Source organism: Diabrotica virgifera, chromosome 5 (assembly GCF_917563875.1).
Source record: "Diabrotica virgifera virgifera chromosome 5, PGI_DIABVI_V3a".
Classification (NCBI taxonomy): Eukaryota; Metazoa; Arthropoda; class Insecta; order Coleoptera; family Chrysomelidae; genus Diabrotica; species Diabrotica virgifera.
This window is the reverse complement of record NC_065447.1, coordinates 216,214,216-216,238,886: the sequence shown is the minus strand read 5'-3', so window position 1 is coordinate 216,238,886 and position 24,671 is coordinate 216,214,216. Positions and strand designations below refer to the sequence as shown.

At 33.4% G+C, this 24,671-nt stretch overlaps 1 pseudogene; it reads left to right on the top strand.

Moving 5' to 3' along the window:
• The first annotated feature begins 1,549 nt into the window (after positions 1-1,549).
• Positions 1,550-23,341, top strand: LOC126884615 (facilitated trehalose transporter Tret1-like; annotated as a pseudogene).
• Positions 23,342-24,671: the final 1,330 nt, after the last annotated feature.

The following is a 24,671-nucleotide window of genomic DNA, read 5'->3' as shown; positions in this document are numbered from 1 at the left end:
GCGACAGAACTACGGCACGAGAAATCCCTCGCACGTTCAAAATTCTTATAATGTGAAACAGCACTAACTCGGCTTCTACGCATGCAAATGTGATTTTCAAGGTCTTATACTTTATCTTCATCTGTTTTAAAGCTATACTCGTTTGAAGTTATAATTTTCTTAAAACAATTGTTCATTAATTTGTTTATAAGGGTTTTTAGTTTTGAGCAATAAACAGTTACACTTTAATTAACATTAATAATAGAAGAACTCAAAAGGGATATTTTGAGGTTACGAAAGTGTCTATGAATTAAGTGCTTAGTCTATCAATTAGGGTTTAAAATGAGACCTTGAAAAGCTTATTTGCATGCGTAGAAGCCGAGTTACGATCGATAAAGCGTCGAAAATACTTGACAGTGAGCCGATCTTGCGCCTCTTAGCGCGCCATTAAAATATCGATATCTTGGCCAAAAATAAACTTACGAACACTTTCGTAAGCTCAAATTGTTCCATTTGAGTTCTTCTATCATTATTGTTAATTAAAGTATAAATGGGGATAAAGTATATAATAGGGATTTTAACAAATATACCTTTTATAAAGGATTTTATGGTTTTTTTACTATTGTTTTAGGTTTTTGAGATAAAATTGTTGTATTAAATTATTTTGCTCTTATGTTAAATCTCTGGACTAACCGTTGCAGACTATCTGCATTTTGGACTATCAATATTGCGTCGTCTGCGTAAGAGAGTAATTTTACTTCTTTATTTCCCATTCTATATCCTCATCCTTTGTTGCCGTTTTTGATGATTTCATTTATGATAAAATTGAAGAGCATATGACTCAATGAGTCTCCCTGTCTTATTCCCCTGCCTATATCTATAGGTTTTGTAAGCTGTCCATCTAGTCTGACTTACATTTTGTTGTTTTGGTAGATGTTTTCAATAGTTTTTATGATATCAAGAGGGACTTCTATATTATACAGAAGATTGATTACATCTTTGAGTCTTACTCTGTCAAATGCTTTTTCAAGTCAATCAGATTTAGAAATGCTAGTGTATTATACTCTAGTGATTTCTGAGTAATTTGCTTTATGGCGAATATTGCATCTGTATACACGATCTTCCAGTATATCTTCCAGTACGAAAACCCTCTTCATCTGAAAATTTATCCTGTGATTCACTAGATCTTGTAAGATTTTAGCTGTAAGTTCTGGATCGTATTTAACAAGCTGATATCTCTGTAGTTTTCCGGCTGCTTTTTATCTCTATTTTTTAAAAGTAGAACTAGTAAGCTCGTTCTCCATTCTTCCGGTATTTTATTGTGTTTTATGATTTTGTTAATCAATGTTGTATTCAGATTATAATTAAGTGAATTTAGCAGTTTAATAATTATTATAGTCTCATCAAAATGTACTAGAAAAGCAAATATGTTGTACTAAAATTAAAATTTGATAAGCATAATTTAAACAAGAGAAAATGTACTATTGTGTTTTAGATCAGATTGTACGTCATTAACATTTGAACAAAGTCGGATGGAGAATGTTCTATTATAAAAGATTTGTTCTGTGATATAAACAAATGTTAAACATGGAATTAGAATATACCAATTGTAGAGTATATAAGATACATTTTAGAAGAGCACTGTTAGTTTTTATACAACCATCCTGGGGAAATGGGGGCTAGCGGACCAAATCGTACATACCTATATTTGGTAGCAATTGCCGGTAAGCATTAAAGAAAAAATAATTTTTCTATGTAGTAGCCTTGATGTAAAATACAACACGTTTGCATTCAATCCTAAATACCGTTTAGTTATACAAAGATCTTCTTATAAGAAGCATAAGAAGATTCTTTCCCGTAGCGATATTTTATTATATTTTCACTTTGTAATTGATGTGAGCTCTCTGTTCTCCTCTTGCAAAAATTCGACATCAGTTTCGACTATTTCTGCTTTACTTCGGAGGTCTCCTAATTGGGAGGCTAGAGCATTTCCTTCCTGTCTTAGACTATTGCTGTCGGTGATGGCATTAAAAGTTTCGAATTTCGATAATTTTCAAAGTACTTCTGCATTTTTAGTAGCGGATTCAACAGATATCTCTATTTTCTGTCTCTCCGATTCAACAAACTCTTTAGCCTCATCAAGTTGCTTTTCAATCATTCCAAACTGTGTTTTTATTCCGATTTTTAGTAGCTTCAAATATTTCTGCTTTATTTACAGCGATATCTTCCTCTTGTATTAGAAAATATTTAATAATCTTCAAAAGTTGGTTAGAGAATTTCATATCATCTTCTGTGAATGATTAAAAAGGGGGAATCTCCTAGAAATCTTCTTCTTCTTCTTCTTCTTTTTGTATAGACATGGCTCTCTCTGTTTTTCAATGTGCCTCCAGTAAGTTATTCCATCGTTTTCGTGGTCTTCCCATTGATCATCTTCCTATTGGGGAACCATTTCTCCAGTCCCATCTTTACTACTCTATTTGTTGTCATTCAGCTTATGTGTTCATTCCATTCTTCTCTTCTGCTTCTTACCCAGTTATTAATGTTCCCTACCTTGCATCTCCGTCGTATATCTGTACTTCTAGCTCTGTCACAGTCCCATAGTGTCTTACCACCGATTTTTCGAAGTGTTTTCATCTTCGCTGTTACGAGCAATCTTTTTGTTTTCTTTGTGTCAGGTCGTGTTTCTGCCTAGTATGTCATTATTGGTCTGATGGCTGTTGTGTAAATTCTGCCTTTCATTTTTTTTTCGATATTTTTATTTCTTCATATTGTGTGATTCCGTCAAACTGCGGCTCTGTCTGCCCTATTCACTTGATCTTCACCTTGTGTTTCGAGTTTTCCATAGCTAGATAGTGTGATGCCTAGATATTTAAACTTCATCACTTGCTCTATTATCTGCCCCTTCAACTCCACTCCAACTCCGATTTACATATTATTGGATTTACTGTTATAATCATGCATTTTGTCTTTTTTTGGGGAAATTAACATGTTAAATTTTTTGGCAGTTATATTAAATTGGTGCATCGTACGTTGTAAATCATCTTCACTTTGAGAGATTAGTATTGCATCGTCTGCATAGCAGATTATTTTAAGTTGTTTTTCTCCCATTTGGTATCCTTTTTTACTTTTTCTTTTTTTATTATTTCATCTATGATATGGTTGAACAATAAAGGAAATTTTACTTCTATTGTGTTCTTCCGGTAGATGTTTTCGATCGTATTAATTATTATTCTTAGAGGTACCTCTCTTGAGTATAAATGGATAACGTCCTTTAATTGGACCCTGTCAAATGCTTTCTTAAGGTCTACGAAACATAAATATGCCCATCTGTTGTATTCTGATGTTTTCTTTTGAACTTGATTCATTATAAATATAGCATCGGTGCATGATCTTCCCGACCTAAAACCTTGTTGTACTTCTGATAGTGTTATAATTTCATTCAGTTTGTTTATTATCACTTTGGCCGTTAATTTTAATGTGTTTAATACATTAGTTTATTTGTAATTCTCCGGGTCCGATTTGTTTTGTCTCTTTTTTTTTGAAGAGAGGTATTAGGATGCTTTATTTCCATTCTTGTGGAATTCTGTTTTGTTCTATTATTTTTGTATTAGTTTTAACAGTTTTTTCGTCAGATCTTGTCCTCCATACTTTAGGAGTTCGTTTGATATTCTGTCCTTTCATCGAGATTTTCTATCTATCTATCTATCAGCGAGGTTCCTACAGCCTCTGCCGCTTCTCGCATTTCGACCGCCATCGTTTTCTGTCCATCCATTCGTCTTCTTTGATGGTTCTATCTTTCATGATGTGCCGTACATTTTCTTCCCAGGCAACTGAAGGTCTTCCCCTTCTTCTTCTTTGGTGTGGTATGTAATTTAAAGCTTTCTTTGGCCATCTATCTTCATTCATTCGTTTCACGTGACCATACCACACTAGTTGTCTAGTTTCAATTTTATCTACACTGGAATATACAGTATGTGTCCTCCTTCTAATATCTTCATTCCTGATGTGATTTCTTCTAGATATATCACACGCTCTCCTTAGATAATCCATTTCTACTACTTGTATTCTTTTCCTATCTTTTTTTGTCATCTGCCAAACTTCTGCCCCATAAGTCATAATAGGCTCTACGAAGGTACGATAGATTGTCAATTTCGTTTCTTGCATTATATCTTTAGACCACAGTAGAGAGCTCAGAATGTTTACCGCTTTTTTGCCCTGCTGCGTTCTCTTTTCGATGTCTCTTTTGGTAGTGCCTTCTTTAGATATTATAGATCCGAGATATTTATATTCATTACATCTTTTCGTGGTTCTAATTTCTAACTCTGGATCTTCTTCATCATCCCCTATTTTAAGATACTCTGTCTTTGACATATCCATGTTGAGGCCCCATTTTTCATATTCTTTCTTTAGTTTTCTAAACATGTAGTCCATGTCTTCCTCATCATTCGCTACGACTACCTGATCATCTGCAAAAAACAAAGTTGTTAGACATTTACCACTGCCTATGTCTATTCCCATTCCGGATACTTGTTTCCTCCACTGCTCTAGCGATGATTGAATATATATTTTAAATAAAGTCGGAGACAGACAACATCCTTGTTTAAGCCCCTTTGATATAGGGAATGATTCAGATATAAAGTTTCCTTCTTTAACGACACTTCTTGCATTTTTGTATATATTTGCGATAGCATCCACATACTCTCTACTGAGACCTACCTTCGTCAATGTTTGAAACAGTTTTTTCAAAGGTACCGTATCGTATGCCTTCTCCAAATCTACAAACAATAGGTGGGTAGATAGATTCCTTGCCTTCCGTTTTTCTATTACCTGCTGCAGAACGACTATATTATCAGTGCACGATCTTCCTGCACGAAATCCACTTTGTTCTTCCATGTCTGATTCTATTCTTTTCTTTATTATTCGACCGTACAACCTCCCTACTGAGCTGGTAACAGTTATTCCTGTATAATCAGAGCATATGCGTTTATCCCCTTTCTTGAATACTGAGCTGATGTATCCAACATTCCAATCATCAGGGATATTTTGTCCTTTTAAGCATTTATTAAATAGTTGAACCAACATCTCATGTAATATGTTTGGTCCGTACTTTACCAACTCAATTGGGATGTCTTCAGGTCCTGCTGCTTTACCGTTTTTAGATCTTTTGAGGGCTTCGCTTAACTCTCCGGTTGTTATCTCAACTATTTGTGTATGTTCGGCTAATTCTTCCATTTCGATCTCTTGGAATTTACATCTATCTTCTGTCAGTAAAATCTCATAATGGTTTCCACTGTTTAAGATCTATTAACTTTATGTTAGATTTTTCCTTTCCTTCCCTCTGGAGAGACTTTATTACCTTCCACGCTTGCCCAACTCTTGTTCCACCCATATACCTATCCACTTCTGCGCATTTTCGGTCCCACATCTCATTTTTACTTTTCACTACTTCTCTTTTTACATCTCGATTTAATGCTGCATATCTCTTGTGATCTTCCTCCTTTCTTGTTGACATCTGATAAGCAGTTTTCTTCTTGTTTACTAACGTTTGCATATTCTCCGACCACCATTCTGTATTTTTTATTTCATGTTTGTATTTATACCCCAAAGCTTCACTTGCAGCCTCATGAATGTATTTTTTAATTTGCTGGTATAATTCTTCCGCTGTTATATTTTTTCGTCCCACATTTTGTAATGTTGTGGCCAGTCGTAATTTATATAGAAATTTCGTTGAGTCTTCTTTCAAGCTTTCTAGGTTATATTTATGAGATCTTACTTCTTGTCCCTTTTCTATATTCTGTACCTGAGTATTATTGTTTTTGCGATAGTTAACTATCACGTTGGCCATAAGTAAACGATGATCGGATCCACATTCTGATCCACGGTATACCCTTACGTCAGTGGTTTTCAGCTGGGAAGTTTGACGTTGAATTACGTAGTCGATTATCGAGCGCAGATTCCTAGTAGGTTGTATCCATGTAAATTTGTGGATGTCTCTATGTTGAAAAAATCCATTCATAATCTTGAGAGACATTGTTTCACAAAAATCTCTAAGACGCATTCCGTTGTCATTGGTTATTTGTTCCCCATATCTTCCTACGACTCTATTATTTTCTTCTCTACCTACTCTGCCGTTTAAATCTCCTAGTACATAGATTTCACAGTTATCTTTAACTTGAGAGATTATTTCATTCATCTTGTCGTAGAAATCGTCTTTACTTTGTGGATCTGCATCTTCATTTGGGGCATACACTCCGACAATTACGATATTGTGCCCATTCTTTGTCATTTCCAGCATCAGCAGTTGTTCATTTACTTCAGTCCACGATTTAATATTATTTTTAAGATTTTTTCGAATAGCAATAGAGACTCCTCTCTTAGCTCTGTTATCTTTGCTCACTCCACTGAAGATATGTATATACTCTCCTATCTCTTCATTTCCTTTTCCCTTTTTCTTTGTTTCGGTAAGAATACATACATCTATTTTTCTTTCCGCTAATTCTTTGAATACTTCTGCTTGTTTGGTTGTAAGTCCTTGCACATTCCATGTAGCCAATATCATTTTCCTTTTCCGTTGCATTAGTCGTCTTTGTTTTGATCCGTCCGCATTCCGAGGCGTTTTGTCGAAATTTGCAGCATTTATTTCTTTTGACAAGGGACGAGTTGCTAGCCCATCGCCTCAACCCTCCTCCTTTATCCGGGCTTGGGACCGGCACCGGAATTTACTGAGCTACTCAATCCACCCAGCACTTACCGGAGGCGGAGTTATCGAGATTTTATATTCTCTAATTTTCTTAATGCTTTCTTTACCTCTCCGTCCTCGATGTTTATTTCCTTGTTTTTATCGTAGGAATAAACAAGAATATTGCACAAGATTGCATTGCACGTAAATCGACCAAGCGTGGGAATTTTTCCATTAAAAAAAAAGAACCCATAAAATTAACAATTAAATATTGACACATTTAGAATATTTTTTTTATTTAAATTAACGCGTCTCAGCCACAAAGGCCATTGACGTGGTTACAAAAGTAAGGATTACAGTATATTTAAAAATAATTATTCAAATGGTTTGTTTCGTACCCATTGCAATATACTGTTATCGAATAAATAAACAAGAATATTGCACAATATTGTATTGCACATAACCCAACCAAGCGTGCGAATTTTTCTATTAAAAAATGTTCCCATAACATTAACAATTAAATATTTTGACATTTATCATAAATATTCAAATGGTTCGTGTCCTACTGTGGAATAAATAGACAAGAATATTGCACAATATTTTATTGCACATATTCTGACCAAACGTGCGAATTTTTCTATTAAAAAAATTCCCATGTTTATCGGGCTTTGTAAAAAAAATGAAGCCGGCTTTATTTAGTAACAAGGCATAAAGGTATGGTATGTTAAACAGTAAATGGTTAAGTTCAATTAGTTACCACTATAAACAGCCCGGATTAACCGATAATAGTATAAAAGGCCCGGTTTCAGGTAAAATTTATTTTAGGCTTTATTATGGGAGTACCGTCTAGTCAGTGTTTAAGACCAACTCTGTCCACCTCGGTGGCTTATCGCTCCGGGTGGGTCTTAACAATGGGCCAGGTCAGATAAATTTAATAATATTTACGACCGGACTAATTGAATTCAAACCATTTACTGTTGAACAAACCATACGTATAGATATGCGTGATGGACACTTCGCGCGGTGTGTGCGGTACGCGTTCGTGGCGGGTTCAATAGATCAGTACGCGTTAGTACGTGTTTTCAAGTGACACACAAACGGTGCGCACACGATCCAACTTCTGTCGCTGCCAAGAACGCACGGCGCACATATGGCGCGAAGGGCGCGGCGCGCATATTTATACATACCTTTAAATTAACACAAACCCTGAAAAGAATCATAATTCCTCTAATAAATACATCGGCAAATTTTAAAGAACAGGTTATACCTAAATGTAATTTAATTCTATTTATTACTCACAGAGTTGTATTAAATAATTTAGAGATTGAACTCCCTATGATCTTATTAAGGGGGTGGGTACGAACTTTCGGCTTCAATGCTATTTAAATGGGATTCATTTTTTTAGAATCCTAAGAAAACTGATAAGTAGTTTTAAAAAATTTAAACGCAGAATGAAAGATTATGTTATTACCGACGGCAGAAAGTCCCCGAAAACTTCTATAATGTTTATTTTAATAAGTTATAGGGGTGAAAAACTAAGAGAAAATTTAGTGTGATTTTTAATTTCAAATATCTTATTTAAAAGAAACTTTTTATTCATTCTGAGGGACTTTCGGCCCTCGGTAATAACGTAATCTTTCATTCTGCGTTAAAATTTTTCAAAAATACTTATTAGTGTTCTCAGGATTCGACAAATTATTGCATTTAAAATACATTGAAAATTTTGACAGGCGTCAAAATGTTCCTTTCTTCTTAAAACAGATTTGATTTTCGGCGGCAAAAAATAAGAGAGCCGATTTTGAATGTGAAAATTTGTTTAATTTATTAATGTTTTGTATTTTAATAACGATTTACGAAGTGGAAATCAAATCGTCAAATAATCTTAATTTTGAAAGAAAATTATAGCTTATTCCCACCAAAAATAATAAATTATAAATATTAATGGTGAACGTTTGGAGTGAATTTTTAGGTTATGTAGGTAAGTAATTTTTGGCAAACTTCTAAATAATAATTTTTCTTGTATTTTTTCCGTTCTTTTGAAAAGCGCAGTTTGATTTGCTCAATTTCCGAAACATTCGAAAAAAACCCATCTTTTGGTGTTTTCCTTCATATTGTTATTACAGTGGAACCTCGATAACTCGGATTAATCGGGACCGCGGCCGATCCGGGTTATCGAAAATCCGGGTTAGCCGGAGAGCATTGTAAAAATTAATAAAATACGGTATACTTATAGATAAAGTCCGTTATAATTAAAATAACATGAAATATATATGCACAGTACACATCTAACTTACCTATTATAGTTGTATATTGTATAGAGTATAGTATAGACAGTATAGATAGAGTATTGTTCATTTCTAGGTAAAAAAAACTCAGTCAGTTTCGGTTGTGTCAATTTCGTCTGCCATCGGAACGATGTTATGTTATTTAAGAACAGTGGCTCTTTCATTGTTTAAAGTTTAAAAGACCATTGTTCTAAAAATAATTTTTTAAAAGACAGTTGAAAATAAATAAAGGAATAAAAGGTGCCTGCTGTTTGCGATAGCCCGATAATGGATAATGATCGTCGCTCTGCCGCCGTGTGCCATGAGTCATTTTTACGGTATAGTTCAAATTACATACACGAATACCCATTATCTCTCAAATATTATATTATGGTCCAAGCCAAGTTTTATCAATGAAACTCGATAGTTTTAAGACATTCCAGAAGCGGCTACAGATAAAATGTTTTAACATAATACATACATTTTTATTGTTGAAATGTTTGTCTGATGAAAATCGGTCCGGATTAGCCGGACTTCCGGGTTATCGGGGGCCGACTTATCGGGGGCCGACTTATCGAGGTTCCACTGTACATAAACTCAACTACTATGCTGTCAATAAATAAAGAATTTTGATATTTTTTTTATTTCTAATAGTGGGGTCAGCTTTGCTAGTTTTAGACCAGAACATACTTAACCTTTAACTACACGCGCTGGCGTATTTTGTACGCCAGATATAAGAATTCTACTGCAAATATATTTAAAAATTTAATTTTTGACCTTGTTTATCTCTCTAACCGAGTCTAACTTATCACTGGAAGGTGCTTTGCAATTTGGTTTTAGTTTCGTTATAATCGGCGTTCTGAGAAGATCGTAATTTACAGTTTATTATTTGTTGTTTCCGGTGGTGGACAATATACGTCACGATTATATTAATATAAGTCGTAATATAAGTACATATTTCAATTGTTTTTTAGTCATTATGGCACAAAATATATTTTTTCTACGAGCGTGCAAAAATGTCTACTTTCGCGCACGCATTTTAGTTTAGAAAGTTTCACTTTTCCGCACGCGTGTTACTTTTCCGCACGCGGTCTTTACTTTTCCGCAAGCGTGTTAATTTAGATATGTTAATATGGCCTTAAAGTAATTATAATACATTATGTAATAAACTAATATTTAGATATTATTTACTAATTTATTTCAAATATATCTTATTGTGTTCCTGCTTTAATGAAATTAACGCGACAATTCGATGAAATAATAGTATATTACTTTATGAGGCGTAGAAGCATGACTTTTCTTGACGCGCCCGATATTACGCGCCGAACGAAGTGAGGCGCGTAATAGAGGGCAAGTCAAGAAAAGTCGCTTCTTTGCCGAATAAAGTATACTATTTTTTCTTCAAACGTAGCAATTTTCAACCATAAATAGTACAATTCATACGCTATTTTTACTCGAAATTAACTGTGACAACCATCAAAGTCGTCTAGATGTTAGAAATTAAAATAATTAAGTCATGATTCGCCAACATCGGGAATGATTGCTGAAAGTTGTGCTCGACCATCAGTATCATCAACAATTACCAATGCGTATCAAGAGTCGGGAACATTTTTGCACGGTTTCAATTTTGAAAATGCCTCATTAACTAATTGTACTTTTAATATTACTATAAATAAAAATGATGTTTAATTGTTGTTAATGACATTTGTATTGTTGCTTTGTGACATGTTTCATATTGTTGCCATGACAACATTTTTCCCTCCGCCGTAAAGAAATGGGAAAAAAACTGCTGCCGGCGGAGACATCAAACTTTGACAGGATCAAGTTAGATAAGTAATGCCATCATTATTTGACGTTTGAAGAAAAAATTATTTTGACATAATATTCGAAAGTCAAATCGATAGACAATAACAGTCGTTTTGAATCATCGTCATGGAAACCAAGATCGTCGTCATGCTAACTAATTATATTGAAAGTTTGGTTTTGACAACCTTGTCAAAGAATTAATTTGTGTATGTATTTTCATATTAATTAAATTAATTGATTAAGATTTGGTAATTTTTTAAAGACTCTTAGCATTGCTCTTAGAGAAAATATTGTTCCTAACTATTGCAGAAAGTCTCTTTTCCGCACTCGACTGCTTGCCGAACTCCCGCTTCGCGTCGTTCGGCAAACTGCAGTCGCTTGCGGAAAATAATGACTTTCTGCACTTGTTAGGAAAATAACTATTTCTTTATAAACAATACTTTTCCTCCTGTAAAAAATCACATTACAAAAAATTTTTATTAGTAATTTTATTTATCATGGAATCCAGTTATTCCATGATTCCAGTTATAAATCCCAATAGGCTTACTGAGAAGGAAGTATTCACTGATGCCGAATAAGGTTTATAACAAACAACTAAGTGTATTTTTTCAAAAAAAAAAATAAACTAATCCGCTATTTTTAAGTGTATATCTTGTGGCGTATAAAGTACGCCACGCGTGTAGTTATGTTATAACTTGATGCGCTGGTAGTTAAAGGTTAAAATATGACAAACCCCCTATTTTGATATTTTCCTCATGTGTTTAGCACCTATTTTTTCATCTATTTTCCCCCTTTTTTCCAATAGCAAGGTCATATTGGCCATTTTTAAACCAAAACATAACTTCTAAATTCAAAAAACTGTATAATTCGGTGATTTTTTTCTATATTTTATCATTGATTTCCCCCTCTCCCTTTATTAGTTTCGAGTGGTGATTATCATTTAAATATAATTATTTATGGATTGAATTAATCCAATAATTATATGTAATTTCTTATTAGATATTTTTTCAGTTGACATTAATAATAATGAAATTTTATAAAATTACAAAATAATATCTAAACATAATCAAAATCATAATTTTAAATTTCCCTAATTTAAATTGAATAATTCAATTCCTACTGAGAAATCAAAAGACACAACGAACTAAGATCTCATGAAAACATTATCTAGCCATACGTGTTAGATTATGTGCTAAAATTATGGGAAAAATATCCAAAAGAAGGTTTGCCATATTTGGCATATTTTGCCATATTCTGATCCTGCTATTAGAAATAACGAAAAAATATATTAAAAATCCTTTTCTACAACCGTGTTAAAAATGCAATTTATCTACTCTATGTCATATTATGTATAAGTTTTTAGTTTGTGAAAACTGTCTACAGAGAGCAGTGCGTGAAGGATTTAAAGTGTGCGTGAAGTAACAATGTATTTTAAATGGGATTTACTTTTTCGCACTGTTTTAACCTTCGCGTTGTCAGGGTGACAATCCTTAACTTTCGCGTTGTCATGGTGATGATAATATGAGCAATAAATTACAACAAAAGTTTTGACAGTTTTGTGGTTTGAAAGTAGTTAGAATTTTTAAATGTCAAAGTTCTAAAAATTGTAGAATAGAAATGAATTCCAGTGACGAAGAGTTATAGCTTTTTTTATTTGTTTATCGTAGATAAAATATTGTATGAAACTGTGCGTGAAGTACTTTTTGCGAACTTACGCGATTTATAGCACCCGCTTCGTTGTCGCTCGTGCTCTAAAAATCGCGTGCGTTCGCAAAAAGCATACTTCACGAACTGTTTCATAAATAACTATTTTAGCACTCCATACGAGCGATAAAAATGCTACTTTAAGGCACTAGTGCTTTAAAATTTTTATGGCACTATACTTCGTATTGACCATATAGGCCATTTTAACGTAATGTCAAAAAAATATAAAAATGGAATGTCAGAAGTTCAAGTAAAAGTTCTTGTAGATATTGTCCTGTAATTACGTTTGTAGAAAAAATATTGTATGATATGCGTGTTAAAAAGTACATTTTTAAGGCACTCATGTGAATTGCAGAACTCGCTTCGCTCTTTCTGCAAACTTTCACATGCGTGCCTTAAACGTGTACTTTTAACATTTATATCATAAATAACTACTTATTATTTCTTCAAATGCAGTTGAGTTAATGTGCTAAAAATAGTGGGGAAAAGCAAAAATTTTGACTTTTTTTTTAGAATTTTTAAAGGATGTTTCGAAGAGAAATTGGCAAATCTAATCTCGCCTTTCAAAATAATGGAAAAAATATACAGTAAATAATTATTTAAAAGTTTGCCAAAAATTACGTACATAACCTTAATATTCTTTGAAAAATACGAATATTTTTACCGAGCCCAATTTTGATCAAAAAGATCATAGTGTTTTTGGACATGAAAATGTATGTCCATGAAAAACACATTTTTGCGATTGGAGACCCCTGAGGCCACCTAGCGATCTAAGAATTTGGGGTTTCTAAATAATGTACTTTTGAGTGCTCAATCTCAAATAAGAGCCACGCCAAACGCAGATTTTACCGTATTATCCCGCTATAGGCTATAGTTTTTGACGTTTTGATTTCCACTTTGGAAGATTTTGAGAGCGATTTCGGTTACTTAACCCTATTAAGTTCTACAATCATTTATAATATTCAAATAAAACAATATGAAAAAAATTTTTTTAAGAAACGCTTTTATTTAGTTATGAGTGACTTAAAGTTAAAATATAAAAAAATCAACTAAAAACAAAAAAATAAAAAAAACAAACTCGACGGATTATTCGAAAAAAAAACGTTCGTTAAAAAATGAAAAAATCTAACACATTCGTTAAAGAAAAGCGTGGGGCGAAAACCCTTTATTCGATGAAGACGCGCTCCACGCTTTTCTTTAACGAATGTGTTAGATTTTTTCATTTTTTTAACGAACGTTTTTTTTTTCGAATAATCCGTCGAGTTTGTTTTTTTTTATTTTTTGCTTTTTAGTTGATTTTTTTATATTTCAACTTTTAGTCACTCATAACTAGAGACTGGAAAATATGCACTAAAAAATGTCTAAAATATGCATGCAATATGCATTTTAAAACAAGCTGAATATGCACAATTAACATGCAAATATGCATTTATATATGCACTTATTTTTATATGAATAATTTTATGGTTTACGTTAAATACATAAATAAATAAAAAATAATAAAAATAAATAAATAGGTTTGAATTTAAACCAAATTGTATTATTATTTCTTAATATATTTTTTTAACTTCAGGTTTTGTGACAAATAAAACGGCAAAATATTTTATTTTGACCACAAGATAAATAAGAGTACAATAAAATAAATGTACATATTTTTATTGTTACAATATTGATTCATATTTTCTAAACTAATATTATAAAAAGAGTACAATAAAACAAATTTACATATTTTTATTGTTACAATAAATAATCATATATTGATTCATATTTTCTAAACTAATATTATGTCTTCTATCTGTTAATATTTGTTTATAGGCAGAAAAAGATCTCTCAACGTCACAAGATGTAATTGGGGCATATTTAAACTTTGCTATTAGAGACGGATCCATATTAATATTTTCATCGAAGTTTCCAAAATTGATTATATTATTTATTGAACGCAATAAAGTGAAACCCTCATTTTTGTTTAAAACGTCATCAAGTTTATCTTTAATTTTTACTCCAATTTCCCCATTCAGATTTGTTATTTTCTGTTTAACCGAATCAACAATAGACATACTATTGTGAAGACATAAATTTTGAGCCTCTAATTTTGTAATTGAACTTTCAATGATATCGAAATTCGATTTTATATACAACAATTGATTTTTAATAGACTTTTCTTTAAAAATATTTTGACAGTTATCAATAGCGGTACAAGTCGGATCAAAACTTGAAATAACGCTTTTGATGTCGTCGTAGTGTTCAGATAAAAATATAGCACTTTTAAGCCAAGTTCCCCATCTGGTTAATACTGGTTCTGGTGGTAAAGGAATATCGGGAAGCATCTCCCTATATACCTGTACACGTAGTGGTGCTTTCAGAAATACTTTTTTTACATTATTTATTAAGGTGTTTACATTGGGAAATTCAATTCTAACTTTCTCTGCAACTCTGTTTAGGCCGTGCGCCAAACATGTACAGTGAATTAAATTAGGGAAAAAGATTTTAAGATTGGATGCAGCTTTCATCATATATGAGGCGGCATCACTAAGCATTAATAATATTTTTTCAAATGGTACTTGATCAGGTAAAAAAAAATTTGTTAGGGATTCGTTAACAAATCTAGCTATTGTAGCATAGTTTGTTTTTTCCAAACATTTTACACTAATTAAGTATGAGTTTTTAAAATCGCCAGAGTCGTTAAGAACTCCAACAATTAGATTCGCAATTTGTCGACCCTTTGTATCCGTTGTTTCGTCGACGGAAATCCAAAGATATTCGGCTTTTAACTGATTTTTAATACTCGTCATCACATCTTTGTAACATGCACTGACATATTTTTTCCGAAGAGTTGAAGAACTTGGTATTTGAGCTGGTTTATCTTTAATCTTGCAATAAGTTTTTAAAAAGTTTTGACACGATTTATGTTCTAACTTGTGCAGAGGGATATTGCAGTTCAAAAAAAAATGGCATAAATCCTTTGCAAAGGTTTCTTGCCCAACTGACGTATTCTGAATCTGCAAACTGTTCTGTAGAATCTGCTGGCGAGGTTTATTATCATTTTTTGATAGCTTAGTTTGGTGAAGTGAAGTTTTTATGTGTTGAACTACTTGGAATTTCTTTTGACATGGAATCTGGAATATAATGATAATGATGTTTTAGATGTTTTCGTAAATAGATACCTACATTAAAATGATCAAACTTTTTAAACCTCCCCCAATTTTTTTTTTATTTCTCAAAGTGAAATTGAAATCGTCAAACAATAAAGTACAGTCAGTGTACCGTAGTATACAGGGTGGGCCACTCTCAACACCTCGCTCTGTATAAGCCAAACCGTTGCGAACTTTAAAAAACAGTTTTTGAAGAAATGGGACGGTTTGTCATTTTAGAATAGACAGACACATAGATGTGCAAAGAAGTTTGATAAGTTTAAAAATCTATTGAAGTGGAGAACTTACCTTTTTATCACAAATGGTGCAAAACATACTTTCACTGTCGATAACTTTTAGATGATTGTTACTTCCAATCCAACTTCTGAGAAGACTTGATTTTTCCCTTGCTACTTTAGGCATTTTCACAATAATAATAAAATGATTTTTTTACACAGTATAGTCAATAACTTGCAATCACAAAAGTTGAATAATCGGCGATTGATTTAAGACTAACCATTCATAAAATAAAATAATCTATCCTACCCTTAAAATGCTTAAAATTTCGTTTTGGTTGGTTTTCCCAGAATAATTCATAGTTGGCCGACACCAGCAGAAAGTACAGGTAATATTTGTAATGTTATTCAAAATATAATCGGTATTTACTTAGGTAATTTGTAAATTCTGAGAAGTCTATAAATCTTAAATATCCGGATAATGATACCTGCAGCTATAAATAACGCCCATTATGTTTATGGGTACAACAACAAAGGAGCTTAACAGCAAAATATTTACTTTCACATTTTATTTTAATGGATGTTGATGTTACTAATATATACCTTATTTTTAAATGGGGTAGAGTAAATTCCCATCAAAATATGCATTTATATGCTCTTAAATCTCCAAATATGCAAGGCATATGCATTTATGAAAAACATGAGAAATATGCAGCATATATATGCATATGCATTTTGCATATAATCCAGTCTTTACTCATAACTAAATAAAAGCGTTTCTTAAAAAATTTTTTTTCATATTGTTTTATTTTTTACTTTTTAGTCTTACACTTTTCAAAGATTAAAATATATCGTCATTTTTAAAAAGAGGATGTAGGTATATGACAGATACCTTCTTTGCATTAATTTATTTTAATTTTTGATACATACATTGTACATTTTCTGTAATTTCTTCACACATTTCTTAAATCAAAATCATTATTTACGACTATTACAGTTTTCGCAGTATTTCCATCTCTTGTAATACTTTACTATTGCACTGTGTAGACGCTGTTAATTTCTCGCAATGCAGTTCTTCGATGCGCAAGCGTCTAAAGGTACGTATCCATACAAGGGTAAACCTCGCTCGGTGTAGTAACTCCACTTAGTGGATACGTCGGTGATCGCCGCTTGGCGCGTACACTCTTCGTTTCAACCGGTTTGCGGTTTATATATAAGGGAGCGCATGCTGTATCCATTTATGCAGCTACACCGAGCGGGGTTCACCCTTGTATGGATACGTACCTTAATGATCGCACTCGGCTCAATGAAACGTAAGCTTTACAGGCTCAATGCAGGCTTTTAAGCCTGTCCTTACGCAAACACTTTCGGGCCCAAGTTCACGACAGCGCAGCGTAGTCAACAGTCGAACCTTGCGTTTTATGGACAGTCGAAGCCCACGACAGTACTATGGGGAGAATTCGTCCTTCTGTGGTGCCATAACTTTTTTTCGATGAAAACTAGATAGAAATCGGACAGAAACTGGATAAATTTAAAACTTTATTGGTTATATATGAAGCATAACGTCAACAAATAACGTAAAAAGTGAAATTATGTATAGTTCATATAATTAGCTACAATCTGTAAAAGTTTCAAATTTCTACATTGTAAAAAACAAGAGAATTTAAGCATTTTCCATTAAAATCTTTTTTTTTTATTTAAACAATTCATAAACATAAAAAAATTTGATCGACTATTCGTGTATTGTTACCGCGAATCTATATGTCTGCAAAATTTCATTCATTTCCGTTGAAGAAAAGGCAGTCAAATTAACGTCTAAAAAGTTGACGCAAGCGATTGAACTAAATAAACTCGTTTAAAAATACAAGTGATCTTTGAAACTGCATATCTATTTTACATTTTATTTGTTTCAGCTAATATTTCAACCTTTGTCTGCGGTACTGCATTCGGATGGTCTTCACCAGTGATCCCCCTTTTAAAGACTTTGGACGCTAGCCCACTGGATCACAATTTAACAACATCCGAAGAGGGACTGATCGCTTCTTTCCTACCGCTAGCAGCCATCTTAGGACCCATCCTAGGTGGAGTACTGGCGAGTAGAATTGGAAGAAAACTGACAATAATGACTGCTGTCACACCTTTCATCATTGCATTTACCATATTCATATTCGCGACAAGTATAGAGCTATTCTACTTTGGAAGATTCTTGTGTGGACTAGGATGCGGTATGACGTATGTAATAATACCCATATATATATTGCAGAAATTGCCGATAACGAAGTAAGAGGTTCACTGGGATCTTATCTTCAACTTTTTTGTACCATAGGTGTACTGTTTCCATATACTCTAGGACCATATATACCTCTAAAATTATTTAACATCATTTTACTTGGTCCTCCTACTATTTGCATAATATTGTTTATTGTCTTCCTACCTGAGAGTCCTTATTATTTATTGCAACGTGGAAAAAATGAACAAGCACTACAGGTTTTAAGTAAATTATCAGGAAAGATAATGTCTAGTTGTGAAAAAGATTTAGCAGATATGCAGGTACAGATACAACAAGAACGGGAGCAAAAAGGAAGTTTCGCTTTAATAATGAAAACTCCAGGACTTAGAAGAGCTTTGTTTTTATCTTTGGGTTTAGTGGTATTTCAACAATTTACTGGAATTAATGTGGTTTTCTTCTATACACAAAACTTATTTACCGATGCTGGAGTTGATTTACCGCCAGAGATATGCACCATCATTGTTGGTTTTATACAAATCCTTGCCAGTTCTTTAAGTCCTTTCATTGTTGAAAAATCTGGAAAAAGAAGTTTGCTCACGATTTCTTCTATTGGTTCGGCACTTAGTGTGGGTGTACTGGCATTTTATTTCTACCTAAAGGATGTTCAACAAACAGACACAACAAATATAAGCTGGCTTCCCATTGCTAGTCTGGTCGTATTCATTATTGCTTATAGTATGGGTATGGGCCCTTTGTCTTGGGCCATTGTTGGTGAGATGTTTCCAGGACATGTTAAATCTCTGGCTTCTACAATCGTTACTTCTTGTTGCTGGTTTTGCTGTTTTCTAACTGTAAACTACTTTGGAATGTTGACAAATTTAATAGGAGCTTGTGGGACTTTTGGGTTCTTCAGTTGTTGTACAGTCATTGCTGCTATCTTTGTTCTTAAGTTCGTTCCAGAAACAACAGGACTGAGTTTACTGGAAATACAAATTATGCTTGCTAGTGGGAAGATTAGATATAAAGATTGTGATGTGCTTTAATTGGCCAATATCTTTTTCTTCTACGGCATTCAGCCCAAATTGAGCCTTGAACTCCTTTATTTTTTGCCTCCAGTCTTGTTTGGCAGTGGCTGCTCTTCTCCATATACGGACTCCTAAAAGTGCTTATGCGTCGCCGCTTACTGTATTCTCCCAGCGCTTTCTCGGCTTTCCAACCGGTCTCTTTCCCTGCATTCTAGCGTTCAGTGCTCTTTTTGGTAGCCTATCCTCTCCCACTCTCATCACATGTCCGACCCATTGGAATCTTTGTATTCTAATGAAGTCTGAGAGAGATGTTTCTTTATAAAATTGATAAAGCTCGTTGTTGTATGGAATTCTAAAGATTCCCTTTTCCCTCACAGATCCTAGTATCCCCCTCAGTACTTTCCTTTCGAATATGTCGAGTTTGTTTTTGGATGTTTCTTTCATGGCCCATGCTTCACTGTCATACATGCTATTGTTCGAATTAAGATTTTATAGATTCTCACCTTTGTATTTCGGTGGACACTTTTAGACCGAAATATATGGGAGAGGGCAAAATAAGCTCTGTTTGGCTGCGTTGTTCTCTTCCATATTTCTCCATCTTCTGATCAGTGGACACATATTTCTACTCCCAGGTATGTAAACTTTCCAACCGTTTCAATGTCATCATTTTGTATATTTTGTGGGACTATCACTAACACTAACAGTGTTACTTTTCAGACCTAGTCTTTTCGTTTGTGTTTTTAACTCCGCGTATGATTCCTGTGTTCCTGTTGATGTTCCACTTGTAATATTAACATCAGACGCGTAGCTACCGCCGTATCAGCCGTATCAATTATACGGGGCCCCCGACATTCAGGGGCCTCAGCGCGGTATGTCGAATCAAAATTCCATTAAAAAAATTGAACAAAATATTCTACAAATATTTCACTATTACAAAGCTTTGAAACAGTGAATATTGTTTGGATATCGACATTTTCGTGTAATGGATTCTTTATCTATATGTATATTACAAACTATATTTATGTACAGGTACCTATCTATTTTATGCCTTTCGCCGTTCTATAACAACAGAGCTTTTTTGTTTTCAAGCTACTTTTTATTGTCTATTCACCGTTGGCTGTGTGTGAGACATTGTATAACGTATAATGCCAAATTGCAATATTTGTGATCGCTTTACCAAGATTTGGATCATTGAAACACTGTGTATTGTTTGCGTATATTTTCGTGTAATCTGTTCTTTATCTATAAATTGTATTTAGGTATATCTATTTGCCGGTCGCTCGCCGTTAAAGAACAGAGCTTCTTTGTTTACGCTCATTTTGTCATTTTCAATGTCCATTCACCCTTGGCTTGAAAAAACTGAATCTCTTTTAAAACAATGAGTCTCAACAATTCAAATCTATTTTTCGACTTTGGTTTATTAGAGTTTATTAGGTTTATTATTATCTATATTTGGGTATTATACGCAAAACGTACTAGTTCACAAGGTTGTATTAGGGGAGCACAAGCAGGGATTTTTGCAGTTACTCTAGCGCGTCAAATTATCATATGAGGAGAAACCTTGTACCCTGTAAATGTACCCCTACCATATATTAGATCTTAACACAGAGGAGTTCGTTAAGGGAGGCCCGAAAAAAATCTATACTTAGAAAATGTCGAAATCGTCAGTAAGGTAAGTTAAGTACATGCAGAACAGTGTATATTTAAAAAATCTGACGGTTTGAGCTGAGCGTACGGAAATGGGCGAGTCACAAAGTTTCACAAGAAAAAAGCGAATATTTCGAGAAATAAACGTCAGATCGAAAAACTAAAAAATACGTGTTTACTATTTTTCAAAAATCCATCGAATGATACTAAACACGACCCGCCACGGAGATGGGTGGGAGGAAATTTTAAAATTTTAAATAGGAACCCCGCGATATTTCGCGAAATGAACATCAAATCGAAAAACTGCAAAATACACTTATTTAATATTTTTGAAAAATCTATCGAATGACGTCAAATACGACACCCCACGGAGTTGGGGTGAAGGTTTACTTTAAAATCTTAAATAGAAACCCCCATTTTTTATTGAAGATTTGGATTAATTACGTAAAAGTAAGCAACTTTTATTCGAGACATGTTTTCGAATTATGGATAGATGGCGCTATAATCGGAATGAACGATTAGGTATTGGAAATAGAAAATTAAATTAAAAATGGAAAGTCCCCACTTAAATGGCAAATTTTACTTAACTTTCTTTGGTTTTAGTACCTAATCTTCACAACCCAATAGGTCGCCATAACGCTCCAGTAACTGCAAATTTAGCATACTTTCCTCCCCTATATTATGTAATTTGCAATTTATTTATATTTTGCAATATACAGGGTGTTTCATTTATACTTGGAAATAATTAAATTGTAGATTTCTGGGCTCAAAATATTAAGATTTAACCCAAATCACCTAGTTCGAAAATGCTTCCTAAAGGAGCTAGAGCTCTTTGAAGAAGGCATTTTGTAATTAGTTTTTTTAAATACCTCCAGAACGCTTCTATTTAGAGAAACGAAAACTGGTACACCTATTTATCTTCCAGAGATAAATCGACTCCATACATTGCGAATTTCTAGTACCTGTTCTACCTATTCTATTCTATACAAGCATTTTTGCTTCCTTTGTTGAACATTTTTTTAGCACTATGCCAAATCATTGGTGGAAAAGGGCCCCCGCGACAAACTTTGATACGGGGCCCCTGTGGGACTAGCTACGCCACTGATTAACATCATCGGTATAAGCGGCCAGTTGAACCGTTCTGTTGGTCAGTAGGTTTTCTCGTCCAGTTTGCACTTGCCTAACCGCATACACCAGTGCCAGGTTTTAGCCACATCGTGGCTTTAATGAGTTTTATTAGCTTGTATGGTATTGCCAATTAAGCCAATATGTAGTATGGTCTGCTACTTTTTTCTATGACTGTCGTATGACTGTTAGTCCCTGCGAAATTTTGAATAAGTCTGTCCGGTGGTTGTGTATTCGTACATATGCCTGAGTTTCATCCATTGTGGCTTTAATGAGTCTTATTGGCTTGTGTGGTATTGCCAATTAAGCCAATATAGTACAGTTTGTTCCTTTTGACTAAGTCGCATGCCTGTTTGAAGTCTACAAACACGTTGTGAACATCAATGTCGTGTTCCCATGTTTTGCGTAATACTTGCTTGGCTGTAAATACTTGATCCATTGTCGATCTTTGGTCAATATATCCTTCTATAATTATTGTGAAGCTGTATTTTAACAGATTTTCTCTTCTGTGTATCACGTTTAAATTTATACATCAAAAGTTTTAAATGCCTCTAGTCTAACATGTATTAAAGATTTGTAATAGTAAGAATAATTTTTAATGAGTTGTGTACAATGTGCAATAAGTGTAATAATTGGTATACAATAAAAACAAGAGAGACAAAATAAAAGACTAAGTTTTCAATCTAATGGCATATAAAACAACATAATATTGCTCTACATCCCACCAGACTGAAAACAATGGGAACCTTCTCTGGTTACACCTCCGAGGCTTCTACAATTTGCAAGCCATAACGGATGCTGAGACTAAGGAAGATGAGGGAATTTTACAATTTATAATTTACGTCCCATCTGCTCAGCGCGGTAAAGTTCCAACGAGAATGGTTCCCTTCATACTTAAATAAGAGTAAACAGGTAAATCAAAAATTGAAATGGGTATTCATTTTTGAGAGACAAAATAATTTGTTTTTGAGTAAAACAAATGCTGAACAATAGGTGGACCACAAGCTTTTTGCGTTTTGTGACAACTTAAGATTGTGTCAAACTGAAAATGAAAAAATCTGGTCTAGGAATGGTTAATATTATGATAAAAATATAATATCATAAAATCGTTATTCTTACAAAAAAACCTTTCTAAACTTGACCTGAGAAAAATCACAACAAATAAATTTTCTTGTCTTTTGATAGAATCTGATTGGGCTTAGTAATATATTTACCAACTCGTTTTTGCTCAAATAATGAACTGATTACTTTTTTTGACAAAAATATAAAAAATCTTATTGGCTTTTGTCTTGTCTTGAGTTATTTTTCGTTCAGAATGTTATCATCATTGTTCAATGATAAGAATCCATTCAAGAAACTAAAAGACAGAAAATATTGTTAGTGTTTTGTGTGATATGTAATCAGTCTTGATTATAAGATTAAGGATGAGATGATGTATATAAACATGTGCAGATAGCTTACGTTGTAAGAATTTTTTTTGAGTATATTACTCTTAAATATATATTTGAAAATCTACTATTGTTTTTGTTTTGATATAAATACACATTCTCCTTTATTTAACTTAATTTCTACATGAAAGTAATAAGAAACAACAAGAAAACACAACGCCACAGCTAAGAAAAAGAACAAATGAGCTCTCATACGTCCAAGCCACTAAAACCACACAAAGTACAACGACGGACTCGACAACAAATTATCTCCAATGAACAACAGACAGGACTAGCTATAATGGTGGAGGAGCTAGTCACAAAAATAGTCTACGACAGGGGTCACCAATTAGCGGACCGCGGTCCGCATCCGGACCGTAGGTTAGTTTTGTTCGGACCGCGATTAAATTCAGAATTTAGTGTTTTGCAATTTTGAAAATGTTTGACCATGAAATTGGGTACTATGTTTGGCTTAACTTATATATGTGCGAAGCCGCTTTTTCAAGAATGAACTTTATTAAAAATCGGTACAGATCTCAGCTAACAGATAAATCTCAACTCCTTACCCAATGAAAATCAGTTGCACTAAATTCATTCCAGACAATTTTAGTAAATTGGATTGTTATTGTTTTGTTTTCTTGACTTTTTATAAGCTTTGTCGATAAAATTGTACAATTTTTCATGACAATAAAGCATATTTCTATTCTATTCTATTCTTCAAACGGGTTGTAACATTTTTTTACAAAAAACAATCTTAAAAATAAATTCAAAATTTTCTGTTTGCCCCTAAAGAAGTGTGTGCTGCTCAAGAATCTCTTCATTCTATCTTTTTCACCCCTCTTGGGGGTGAAAAAATATTCGTCAAAAGTAAGTCAGGAAATGGAAAAACTGGCTAATTTTAAGTAACTTTTGTTCTATAGAGTTTTTTCACTAAGTCAATACTTTTCGAGTTATTTGGCAGTGAATATGTTCATTTTTTCAACAAAATAACCACGCTTTTAGACGGTTTTTCGCAAATAACTCAAATAGTAAGTATTTTGTCGAAAAAACAATCTTAGCAAAAATATAGCCTGTAAAAAATTAAAAAAAAAATGGTATATATATCACGTCTCTATACCTAGTAGAAGCGGAGTTATAGCTAATGAAAAACAGGTTCATATTCGTCAAATTCCAAATGGAATATTTTAACGTGAAATAACCAAAAATCAAGCACATTTAGGGGAAAACTCATTACAACTTATTTAAAGTGTTTAAAACAAGCTTCATTTATGTTTTATAAAAAAATTTCTGGCATCAAAAGTAAACAAGTTACGCTCAAAATAAAGTTAGTCCCTTTTTGTTTTGGTAAAAAAATCGAGAATATCACCCCCTAATTAGTATCTTAAATGAACTTGATCGTTACGACTTCACAAGTTTCT